Source organism: Tamandua tetradactyla, chromosome 8, assembly GCF_023851605.1.
Source record: "Tamandua tetradactyla isolate mTamTet1 chromosome 8, mTamTet1.pri, whole genome shotgun sequence".
NCBI classification, from domain to species: Eukaryota; Metazoa; Chordata; class Mammalia; order Pilosa; family Myrmecophagidae; genus Tamandua; species Tamandua tetradactyla.
In genome coordinates, this window is record NC_135334.1 from 15,988,955 (window position 1) to 16,001,755 (window position 12,801).

Sequence of the window (12,801 nt, forward strand, 5' to 3'; positions counted from 1 at the left end):
GTCTTCTCCAGAATTGGATAGTGGATTATTTTTATTTCAAGAATAAAGGCAAAAGATAACTACTCCAATGGTTCTTAGTCTGGTCCTTTGGGGATTGATTTCTGTCCCCATTAAAGTCATATTCTAGTCTCATTCAACATTGCTGTGGGTATGAACCGATTTGTAAATAAGACCTTTAAAGATATTATAAGCTATGGTATGGACTCATTTATGAATAGGGTCTGTGAAGATCCTATTTAGAGGAGCCAAGATGAATTGAGGTGGGCTTTAATCTACATGACTGGCATCCTTATAATCAGAGGAAATTTGGACTCAGTCAGTTAAGAGAAGAACCGGGGGCATTGTCATAGTGCCTGCTTCTGCTGCTATGTGTCTATCGCTTTTCCTGCCACCCCTCATTGTCTTCATTCTGTTCTCCTTTTACATCTCTTCATCTTTCTTTCTAATATATCTTAGAAGAATTTTCAATGTAATGCCCTTTCTCACTTTTCATTGTAACCATGGAGGCCCTTTCCCGAGTTCCAAAGTCATCCTCAGTCCCAAGGAGCCCCAACCTGACTTCTTCCTTTCTGTCAGATGGACATCCTGCTTTAATTTTGTTACCTGTCTAAAGATAATTCTCCTTTCCATTTTTTTTTTTTTTTTTTTTGGGTGCCTGACTCTCTCCCATCCAAGGTAAGCTGCAGATTGGGATTCTGTCTGACCAGTTCATTTCTACTTTTCTTTCTCTGAAAAAGTTACAAAAGGCCCTTTCTACTTCAAGTGTTGTATTACTTGTAACTTCATTAAAACACAGAAGTAATTGGCAAAAAATTTGTGGACATGATACACGTGTAAAAATTTCTAGAATTTGTGAGGGTTTTATTAGGAATGGTTCTTGTTCCAGACTCTCAGCCTCATGTCTGTAAAAGAATGGTCTCTCTTTTTGGACTCGTGTTTTTTCCATTAATTTTCATCATTTATGAGAACAGGTGAAGGTTACCACTCTGCCCAACTTCTTAAAATCCCAGCAATGATAAAGATTCAGATAATTCTTGTGAATGCATGTATTTTATTGCATTCTTTAAATGATACATTGCTATATAGAATTGAAATTTCATCAACTTCTCCATCTATCTGTGGAAGATGTGTTATTTTACATGAAATATTTACCTCTCTATAAGTTTCCCGGAATTCATAAGGAGTGTCATAAAATATCGCACAATGATATTCTTGGCTGCAGACTAGAATGTCACACAAAATATTAAGGTTCTTTGCTTTCCCAGCCAAGTATCAAGTGTTCCTCTTTGCAAAGGAAGAATGTTTACTCATTTAAAAAACAAACCAAAATATGAAAATTATCTTGTCCTATGGGCATATATTCCTTCAAAATACACATTTTATTTCTCCATCTTCCTGTTTTGTGTGATATACAGAAAATAAATTGTTCATCACTACTTTCAATGAGATTAGGGAAAGTTTCCCCTCACAGGATATAACTGTCAGAGCACAACTTCAGTGTGTGTGCAATTTCTTTGTTTGTCAAAGATATCATGAGTTTTGAAAAGTTTGAAAACACTGATGTATGAAAATGGATTTAGGATATAGTGATGACAATTAAAAACATAATTTAATTCAAATTACATTTATTACTCTAAGAGCAAAGCATCAGATATATACATGTACTATAATATTTATTCTTTATAATTTTATAAAACTGTTTCTCTCCAAGTAGAATCTGAATGTATAGTATCTACTTCTCTTCGTTTTTTTGTTATACCTATTAAAATGTCTGGGTAATAGCTTAAAATTGTTTGATTTGGTTTTTGCTCTATGGCACATATTTTAAAATTTTACATGTTTTCATAAATACATAAACTAAGGGTTGTATCATCAAATTCTTAAATTTTGGTAATTAACCACAAATGTCTCTTGAGTGGCAGATATTATACAAATCTTGTGATCTGAGTACTAGATCATATTCATTAGCATTCCCTATGAAATGTGAGTCAGTATATCGCCTGGCTTGGGTCCAGATCGCCTGTGAAATCCACAGGCTTATTTTACAGAGTGAGTTTATATTCTTTATTGACCTTGAAAATCTAATCACTTCCGTTTTTAAATTAAAATCACATTTTATAATATTAATAAATAAAATTGATGGGATTCAATATTAATGTTTCTAAAGTTAATATAATAAGAAAAGAAGATGTAAAATTATTCAGAATATGTAAGTTTAATTATAACTATTGAATGTTTGGAAATATTCTATCTGTAAATTGGTGTGTTCCTTCAATATATGAATATTGTCGTATGACTATTTCTTATCCTCATTGTTGTATCATATATACTCACTAAACAATTTAAGTTGAAAAAACTGTGTTTTACTTACATTCAAGCCCATATTAACATATGCCAAAGCATATAAAGTATTTTTTACATATACCCTTAATTACATCAATTATAGTTTTGTTTTGAAAAGTTTAAATAACATTAACTTAAAAGGGCAAGATCTGCAGGTTGAACTTTCAAGGAAAACATGAGGTTAGAAATTTCAGTAACCTATTACATTGGTGATTATGGAATGGTGCTGGTTAATTAACCTAGTAAATTCCAAAACCAAGGAACTAAAATATTGGGCCTTTGATTTTGTAAAACATCAAAAATGCCTTATTAATGTAAATGATTTTAGGTTCTTCTCCCCAAAGAAAGAATGAGTGTGAGGTCTTTTGACTTCTTTTTAGTGTTAATCATATTTCAGAAATTTGATGGAGGTGAAGGGCACCTGTATTTGTGAGGGGTGAGGTGTACATCTCTGCTGAGTAGAGTGGTCTGTGGTTAATATGAGGTCCTGTCTTACTTCATCCTTTGGTTAGCAGCCAAGGGAGTCATTTACAATTTACAGGTGGAAATTAGAAAACAGACAGAGAATGTCATATTTTGTTGGCAGATTTCATGGGTCAGTGGTGGCCTGTTGAAGTAGCCAATTGAGAGTGTCATAATAGTATACTGACACTTTGAATGTCATATTTGAAAATGAAAGCAAACTGAGCTTGATTTGCTTTGTAGCTTGGCATGGAATAAAACATGTTGGCTAAATAAATAATAGCAAATTAATTGGGATGCATTTAAACTTTTAATTTATGGAAAATTAATTGGAAGGATTTTGATTTTCTAGTAGAAGGGCTTTGTAAAGCATATCCTTGTTGGGATTGGTGTAATTAATCATCAGCCTCCATTTTTACCTGTGTCTAAATTACAAATCAGGCTGGTGAGTGAAATGGTAAGATGGCACATTTTAGAATACATGCTTCTACCATGTTGCATATAACTGGTCATATTACTTTTAGCTTGCTCTTTGACTCAATAGGGTACAGTGTTAACTGCATGGAGGATTTGGGGCACATTATTGGTCCTCAGAGGCATACTTGATATCATCTCAAAGAATTTGGGCTTAGCATATGTAGAGAACTGAAGTGTCAGAATATTCTTGTCAAAATTAGAAAATGTCAGCTGAGAGGTGGGCAACAGGAATATTTGGTTATAGGAGAAAAGTAGATATTTCTTTCAAGGTGACAATGCCCGGTGTCTCAGAGTTGCCCCCTCTCAGTCCACCGCTCTGTGGAGGTGGACATTGCACTGGTGAAGGAAGGATCAGATTGGCCCATAATCCAGTGTCTAATAAGGTCATGAAAGTTTGTGGATTTGGGGATTCCCAACATAACAAGAGCTTGGTGAACAGGGAATTGTTCTGTCCTTGAGTTCCTGGGAATGATATTGGACCTCCCTGTCAAGCAACAGTCAGGCCATGGTTGAAGGTTTGGAGTGTATTTCTCCTTTTTGCACTGATGCATCATGTCAGCATCAATGAGAGTCCTGAGATGTCAGAGATGAGCCAATTAAGAAGCCATCCTTGACATTGCTGCCAGTAGAGGTGCCATGATTCACCTCTGGGAAGCTCAGCTGTAGATCCCACATATGGATTTCCCTGAGAAACATATTGCCAAATTGTTCTGGTTTGGGATGGCTGGCAACTGTTTTGAACACCTAGTGGATTTTTTTTAGGGTTGTGAGTACCCGAAAGGCACGATTGATTTATTTATTTATTTATTTATTTATTTATTTATTTATTTATTTATTTTGGCCACAGGGCCAATAATTTTTGCTTTTCTTGGAGTGAGGGCTGCTCTCAAAAATTACTGTTAAGGCATTGGGGCCAGAGAGGCTTGTTTAGGAATTCTCTACTGTTTTCCCCTTTTGGCTAATGATGCTGCTCTGAACACTGTGTGCAATATTGGTTCAAGTCCCTACTTTCAATTCTTTTGGGTATATACATTGAAGTGTAATTCCATACTTAACTTTCTGAGGAACTGCCAAATGGTTTTACACAGCATCTGCAACATTTCACATTCCCGCCAGCAATGAACTAATGTTCCTTTCCCTACACCTCCTCCCTAACACTTGTAATTATGTCTTTTTTTAATAGTAGTCATTTTAGTGGGTGTGAAATGGTTCTGAATTGCATTACCTAATGGCTAAGGATGTTGAGCCTCTTTTTATATGCTCATGGGAGTTTGTATATTTTCTTCTGAGCAATGAATATTCAAGTCATTTGCCCATTATTTTGGGGGGGGGTGTTTGTCTTTTAATTGTTGAGTATAGGAATTCTTTATATATTCTGGATATTAAAAACTTATGGGGCATGCAATTTCCGAATATTTTCTCCCAATCTGTAGGTTGTTTTTTTACTTTCATAATGAAGTCTTTCATTTGCAAATGCTTTTAAATTTTGATAAGTCCCATTATCTGTTTTTGTGTGTGTTTTTACTTGTGCTTTTGAGTAAAATCTAAGTAATATATTGTTAAGCCAAGGTCTTGAAGATGATTCCCTGCATTTTCTTCTTATAGTTTTATAGTTCTGTTCTTATATTTAAGTATTTGATCCATTTTCAGAGTTAATTATTGTATATGGTGAGATATCTCTATTATTTGCATGGAGATAATGAGTTTTCCCAGCACCACTTTCCCAGCACCTTTCCCCATTGAATGGACTTGACACCTTTCTCAAAAGTAAATTGTTCATCGATGTGAAGGTTTGTTCGTGAAATCTCACTTCAATTCTTTTTGTCTATATTTCATTTTTGTTGGTGGAGGTGGTTGTTATTCTATCATCGTTCTCCTTACTGTCTATGTTCTCGTCCTCCTCTTTGTCCTCCTCTTTGTCCTTCTTCTTTTCATGGACGTCTGAAAAGAACATCCATTATTATAATTATTATTATTCCAGCCTCGTTATCTTAGAGGTGCATTATTTCTCCTTTGAATTTACCTATATAATTAGTATAAATATATTGACTCTGTGTTTGTAGGTTCCTGTATGGACACTAGGTTCCATCTGATCAATCGAGCCATCTTTTTTTGCCAATGTCACACTGTTTTGAAGTTTCTTCAAAATCTTTCCCCTTTTCAAGGACTCCGGTAAAGTAATCAAGACCTGCTTTGAATGGGCGGAGTCACATATCCATCGGCCACATATTTGTGGAGATAATCTAATCAGAAGGCCACACCCACAACTGTCAACATCATCTCTCTGGAGATAGTCTAATCGAAAGGGTTTCCACCCTACAATATTCAATCAGGATTAAAAGTAACAGCTGCCCCCAATAGAGTGGATTAGGATTAAATCATGGCTTTTCTGGGCTCCATAATATATTCAAAATGCCACAGATGGTCATTTAACAATAGCGTATTTTTCAATCTGTTGTAATAGTTTTCTGCCCATCTATATAAACTTCTACGATTATTTTTATAAGCATTTTTCCTCCTGCGGTGGATATTTTATGTACATACTTTAATAGATTTTACCTAAGTACTTCATGGTTTTGGTGGTTTTCTAATGGTATTGCTTCTTAAACATTTAAGTTCCAAAATTTTCACTACTCATATATAAAATATGATTGATATAATATTCTGAACTTTCCGTTTTTGAGAAAAATTTTTGGGATTTTCTTCATGAACAGTCATTTTATTTGCTAATAAATATAATCTTATTTCTTCTTTTATAACCTCTATGGCATTTGGTACTTTTCCTTGCCGTATTGGACTGTCTGGCAAAAAAACGAAATATAAGTAGTGGGAATAGAAAGTCTTTCTATATTTTTGAAGTTGGTGTAAATGATTCTTTCTCTTTTAAGTGTCAAATTATATCCAGATTTGTTTTATGATGTTAATAACACTGATTTACATGTCTAAATTAAATGAAGTGTTCATTTCTGAAATACACTTTAATTTGCATTAATGTTATTGGTAGATTCATTTTGGTAAAATTCTGTTAATTTTTGAATTTACATTAATGAAGAGTTTTCATTCCTTCATTCTTGTAAATGCATTACCTGCCTTTGATATCAGGATAAGGCTTGCTTCATGGATATAATTGTGATATTTTCCCTTCTTTTTAATGTTTTGAAGGAATTTGTGCCAAATAGATAATTTTTTATTTTGTAAATGTTTGGTAGAATTCAACAGCAATATTCTGAGCCTGAAGTTTTCTTTTTAAGAAGCTTTTAAAATAAAATTTTAATTTCTGTAATAGTTGCACAGCCATTTCTTCTTAATTGAACTTTGATGATTAGTGCCTTTGAAAAAATTTATTCATATAACTTATTGACTGATAATTAACAAAAATGTGTTTATAATATTACCTTTATTTCATTTTAATGCCTTTGGATCTATAGTAATGTCCTCTAATATTTCTGATATTTGATCATTTCTGTCTTTTCTTTTTTGCCTGATCAGTCAATGTAGAGCATTATCACTGCTGTTGATGTTAAAATCACAGCTTTTTTTTTCATTTTATGTAACGTTTTTGTACCCCATGTTACCGCTTTTGGCTGTCATTGTTTTTATTTCCTTTTCTGCTTATTTTGGGTTTAACACATTTATTTATACATGTTGATAAAAAACCTTACTTTATATATTTAACTTGAGACTTCTTTACTTTTTCAGTATAGGTACTTAGGAGCCATAAATTTCCCAGTGAAATAATGATACTACATGCATTTTCATACGTTGTATTTACAGTTTCACTGACTTTAAAATACTTTCTTATTTTCCTCTCTGTTTCATCTTTTTGTAAAGAGATAATTTTATTATTTTCAGGTAACCATTTCACTGAGATATAATTGAATATGTACTCATTGAACATGTATAAAGGAATGATTTTAGGATATTTACGGAGTTGTACAACCAGTCCCACAATCAAAAGATGGAAGCAACAATGCAATGGACAGATTTCTGTTCAGAGACAAAATGGACTATAAGCATATATGGAGAGGATTTCCCACACTGAAAGTAGGGCAATTCAATTGCAGTTTTACCTAATGAATATTGATACCCCTAGGTTTCTTATTCTACTCAGCACTGCTAACAGGTTTCTGAAAATTGGATTTTCCATCCAGAAAAGCCCTTTGCAGCGTTTCAAACAAATCAATAACAGATCTAATGGCATTGCTGCTAGGGTCATATACTGAACTGGCCAGAGAGGGTAACAGTTTCCAAGCATATGCCCCATCGTGGAGATGGTGGTCTCATTCAGAATCCTTTCTTAATATTAAGGCATGCCCTAACTGCTGAGAAATTCAAAGAAATCTCTTACATAAATTAAACACACTGAACAAAGAAAAACAATTTTAAGAAAACAGACAATGCAAGGAGAATAAAACTCAAGATAAAGGTTTCACATTCCACATTCAGAAGTTTTATAGGGTTGATGTTCAATGTTTATTTTCAAATAAAATAAGTTCTTGACTTATAAAAAAAGATAAAGGCTTCATAAAGAGACAAAATATACTGTTAAACATTAAAAATGATACTAACACCAAAGTCAATAAACATCCTAGAAGGCAAATTTGAGACTGTGTGCTGGTGAGATTAAGTAAGAGAAAATAGAACTGAAAATGAAATACAGAAAGAAGAAGTTCCAGAATTTGACATTTTAATAATGGATAGTTGAGAATGAGAACAGGAAGGAAAATGAGGGGATGATCTTAATTTGTATAATTTTAAAAACATTTTACAGAACTGAAAGACTTACATGTCCAAAATGGAACTAATTAATTATCTTCCAAATGTATAAAAATGGGCACATACTAAGCATTGCATATACTCAGAAACAAGCTTTCAGAATGGAGAAAAGTAAGCAACTAGTGATACTCCTAAAAAGTATCAAGAATGAGAAAGGCATTGACCTGCTCCCTAATGGATTGTGTTTTCAAGGTATTGAGGTGAAAATGACTTACAAGTTAGTAGTCTATTCCCTTGCAAATGTCCAATAAACCCTAAGGTACAATTAAGGCAGTTTCAGGCATACATGATCAGTAAAATGAGCATCTCATGCACTTTTTTTCAAGAATTGAAGGTGATATATGTGCCATCAAAATGGGTAAGAAATTTAAAAGTCGGCAGAGATGTGACCTAGGAAGTAGAGGACCCAGCACAAAAAAGAGAGGGAATCCCTAGAATGATGGTAAATGATCTTAAGATGTCAGATTTGCATCACAACCAGGGAGCAACGTGTCAATCCTGGAGTGGTCGGGAGTCTCTTGGAATGACTTATGTAAACAGATGAAATTGATTGTATGGCAGTGGTTGGATGTACTGAGAGAAGATTTATGAATAATGGGGTAGAAATTGGGGATGGATCAGTGAAAGTCTATGGGATAACAAACAAATGAAAGTATAAAAAATTGCACAATAGATGACATATATTATGAAGCAACCCAATGAGAGCATATCCTATTGGGTTTTAAGAGTAGACTTTATACTGTAACATAGTAATATTGATCTAAATTAATTTATGATTAAAACCATATTGGTAGAAATGTAAATGTGGACCAGAAAGAGAAGGTGTGTGAGTGTGCACATGTTCATGCAATAGGAGGATAGGGGAACGACAAAACAGCCAAAATTTCATTTTATGTAGGACTCTAAGGTAGAAAAACCATTGAAGTAATATGAACCTGAGATGCTATACGAGTGAGATGAACAGAGAGACCAGAATTTCAAGGAAATGGATTCTCCAAGACCTGGAGACTGAATGAGGATTGTTAGTGAAAAGGAAAAACATAGAATGGCGGTGCTCCTATGTTTAAGGATAGGATGCCCTGAAGGAGGTGAAAAGGACTTAGAAAAAGAGGACTAGAGGATAATCAGAGCTGGGAATCAGAGAAAATGCACAATTTAGTTAGGGTCAATTTGAGCTTGAAGCAGCAGTTAAGAGATAAACAGAACTGTCTGAGAGGCAGGTAGGGCCGAGTTCCAGGCTCTCCATAGAGACCAGCTCTTTTCTAATGTAGGTGATTTTGGCTCTCTGGAGTATTTGACATTGTTCCTGATAGTCTAGAATTTTTTTTTTCTTTATTAGAGAAGTTATGGGTTTACAGAACAATCATACATAAAACACCAAATTCCCACACACCACCCTATTACTAACATCTTAATTTAGTGTAGAACATTGGTTACATTTGATGTAGCATACTTTTATAATTGCACTATTAACTATATTCCATGGTTTAATTTAGGGCAGAATATTTTTATTCCCATAAATGGGGCAGGGGTGTAGTATTGACATGTAGTCGATAGAGGTCAGGACACTGTGCATATATAATACACAAGGCAGTTTCCTGCCTAAATTAGAAATGTCAAACAGTGCCAGATTTCAGTAGTGCCAAGGTTTAGAAATGTAGATATATATGAGTATGGAAGAGGAGAAAGGGAAAGAGTTCTAATACTTCTCAGGCACTTTTTGTCCTGCCCAGCCCAGTACTAGTACTTGGTGTGAAATAATTCATTTAATCTACACAGCAATCCTATGAGATGGATCTTAGCTTAGCCCCATTTTATAGGTGATGATAGAAAATTCAGAGATGTTAAGTTACTTGTCCAAAATCCCACAGTTAAGAAGTGAAGAGGTCTGGATTTAAGTTCAATCTGAGTGAAGCACTAACTAAATATAAAATTCGTTGCTTACAAGCTTCTGCCTTTCAACTGACATCAGAATACAATCCTACAATATTCTCTTCTATTCTACAACAAGGACCACCTCTCCTTCAGTTTGTAATCACACATTCATCCTTTTCTTCTATGGCCTCACCAATAGCACCTTTGCCATTCATATTTCAGACTTTCTGTTTATGAAATGTCTATTTTTCAAATGACAGAAACTTTACCTCTCTTCTCACTTCTTTCTGAGCACACACCAGAATTGCCTTTCAGATCCCTGTGTTTGACAGTATCTTCAAGATTAATCAGACTTTTCTATCAAATGATTCAAAATCTTCTAGCTTCTACCTATTACCAAATTCCAAATGTAGTCCAAAGTTTTAGGCATTTATCACAGCAGCATCTGACAAAACATTTCCCTTTTATTCTCTCCTAAATGTATTAATCTTTTATGCTTTACATTTAGATCTGTGATTCATTTTTGTTAATGTTAAGTATGAATGGGGTCTCCATTCTTCTCTTCTTCCTTTTTCTTTCCTCCTCCTCCTCTTTTTGCTTCTTTCTTGTTCATCTTGCCTGGATATCTATTTGTTCCAACCTCACTGTTTGAAAAGTTTATCTATTCCCCATGAAATTGCTTTTACACTTTTTTCAAACTCAGTTGGCTCTATATGTGTGGGTTCAATTTGTGGACTCGATATTCAGCCTTGTCCTCTCTCTGTCCTTTTGCCACTACCATATTGCCTTGATTTTTGTAGCATTAATGTAATGCAAGTCTTGAAATCAGACCATGTGAGTGCTTCATTTTTGTTCTCTTGCAAAATAGTTTTGGCTATTCTTATTCCTTGGCTTTACACATAAATTTGAGGTCAGCATTCCACGAAACATCCTGTTGGGAATTTAATGTAATGCATGGAATGTGCATCAGTTAAGAGCATGGACATGTAGTGAATCTTCCAGTTCATAAACATAGTTTATCTTTCCATTTCTATGTTGGCTTTGGTTATTTTCATTAGCATTTTACACTCTGTGGTGTACAGATTTTGTACATATCTTATTACATTTATACATGAGTATTTCGTGTTTTTTGGTGGTGATGTGAATGTTACTACCATTTGAAATAGCCAGCAACAGTTTGTTGATATGCAATTCAAATGCCCTACAGATCATTAATTTAAAGTATACAATTCAGTGTTTTTTTTCTTTATTCCTAGGGTTGAACAATCATTCCCACAAACAATTTTAGAATATTTTCATTATCTACTAAAGAAACCCCATATACTATAGCTATTAATCCCCAATCCTTTCATCCACTCAGCCCTAGGCAACCAGCAACCTACTTTCAGTATCTACAGATTTGTCTATTGCAGAATTTTATTTGAGTGGGATAATGGATTACGTGGTATTTTGTAACTGTATTTTTTTCCCAATCAAAGTAATATTTTCAAAGTCCATTCATGTTGCAGCATCCATCAGTAGTTCATTCTGTTTTATTGCTGAATGATATTCTGATGGATTATTGGTGATTTTATGAATAAATATACTATGGATATTCTTATGCCAGTTTTATTCAAGGGTTTTTGTTTCATTTTTCTTGGGCATATGCCTAGGAGTGAAATTACTGCTTATATATATAAGTTCTATATCTACAATTTTGAGGAATTGCTAGACTATTTTCCAAAGCCTGAGGTATAAGTCCAAGAGATTGAGGACAGTGGAAAGGAAGAAACTTGTACCTTGATGATAATGTTGAATCATTGAAACAATGCCATGACACTCTACCTCCAGATATTTGGTCATGTGAGAAAAATAAGCTCCTATTTAATTGAGTTTTTAATTGAACATTCAGTACTTGATGCTAGAAACCTTATAAGTGCTAGCATAGATTTGGGGTAATTCATAAGATACAGAATTATAAAATTACATTATTTTAGTAGATAAACGCCTAGGGGGAATTTCTTACTACATGCTATAAACATTGATGTGAAAATCTGTAATTAATTATGAGAAGTATAGTTTATGCAGATTGAAAATTAAAATTGAAATACCACCTGTTTTACCTGGCTAGGGTTCATTGTTCACTGTACTAATATTTTCTCTGAAATGTAAATATTCTCCTAAATTCTGTTTCTTATATTTTCTGAAAATTTTCAAATTTTCACAATACCTAATTTGCTGAAACACTTAATGAAAATTTTTCTGTCATGGATTCTACTCTAACTCAAATTCTTCTTAAAATTTAATCAAGGCAGAATGACAGCTTTGGAGACTTAAACTTATAAGTTTCAAATATTTGGTAGGTGATGGAAAAACACTGAACGATCTTGAACTAAGAAGAGACAGAATTGTATTTTCAGAAGCTATTTTAGCAGCAGTGCAAAAGCTGAATTAGAGTATGTGGGAAATTCTAGAATAATGGTTAGAAGCCAACTGACAAGTCAATAATACGGGTCAGCTAAAACCTAAAAAGTTCCTAAATTTGGGCAGTGGCTGTGGGAATGGGTAGAGGACATTGTCCTGTCAGATCCTATTCCTTAGCATATAAATATGTGAAAATATTCTGAAAGTGTTTAGGAATAAATACATTGGAAGGAAGCAGTTCATTAAACATATATGTAAGTATCCTAGAAAGAGACAATATGTGAAGATATTTACTGGAAATCTTGAGAATTTTCTAATAAAGAAATAAAAAAGACTGTAGGCAGAATCCATGTGGAAATAATCATAATAATGCAAGGAGAAAGAAAGAAAGAAAAGAATAAAATAAGCAGACTTCCCTTCAGAGATGAAGATAGTAGGGATATGAGATTGACATTTTAGTTTTGC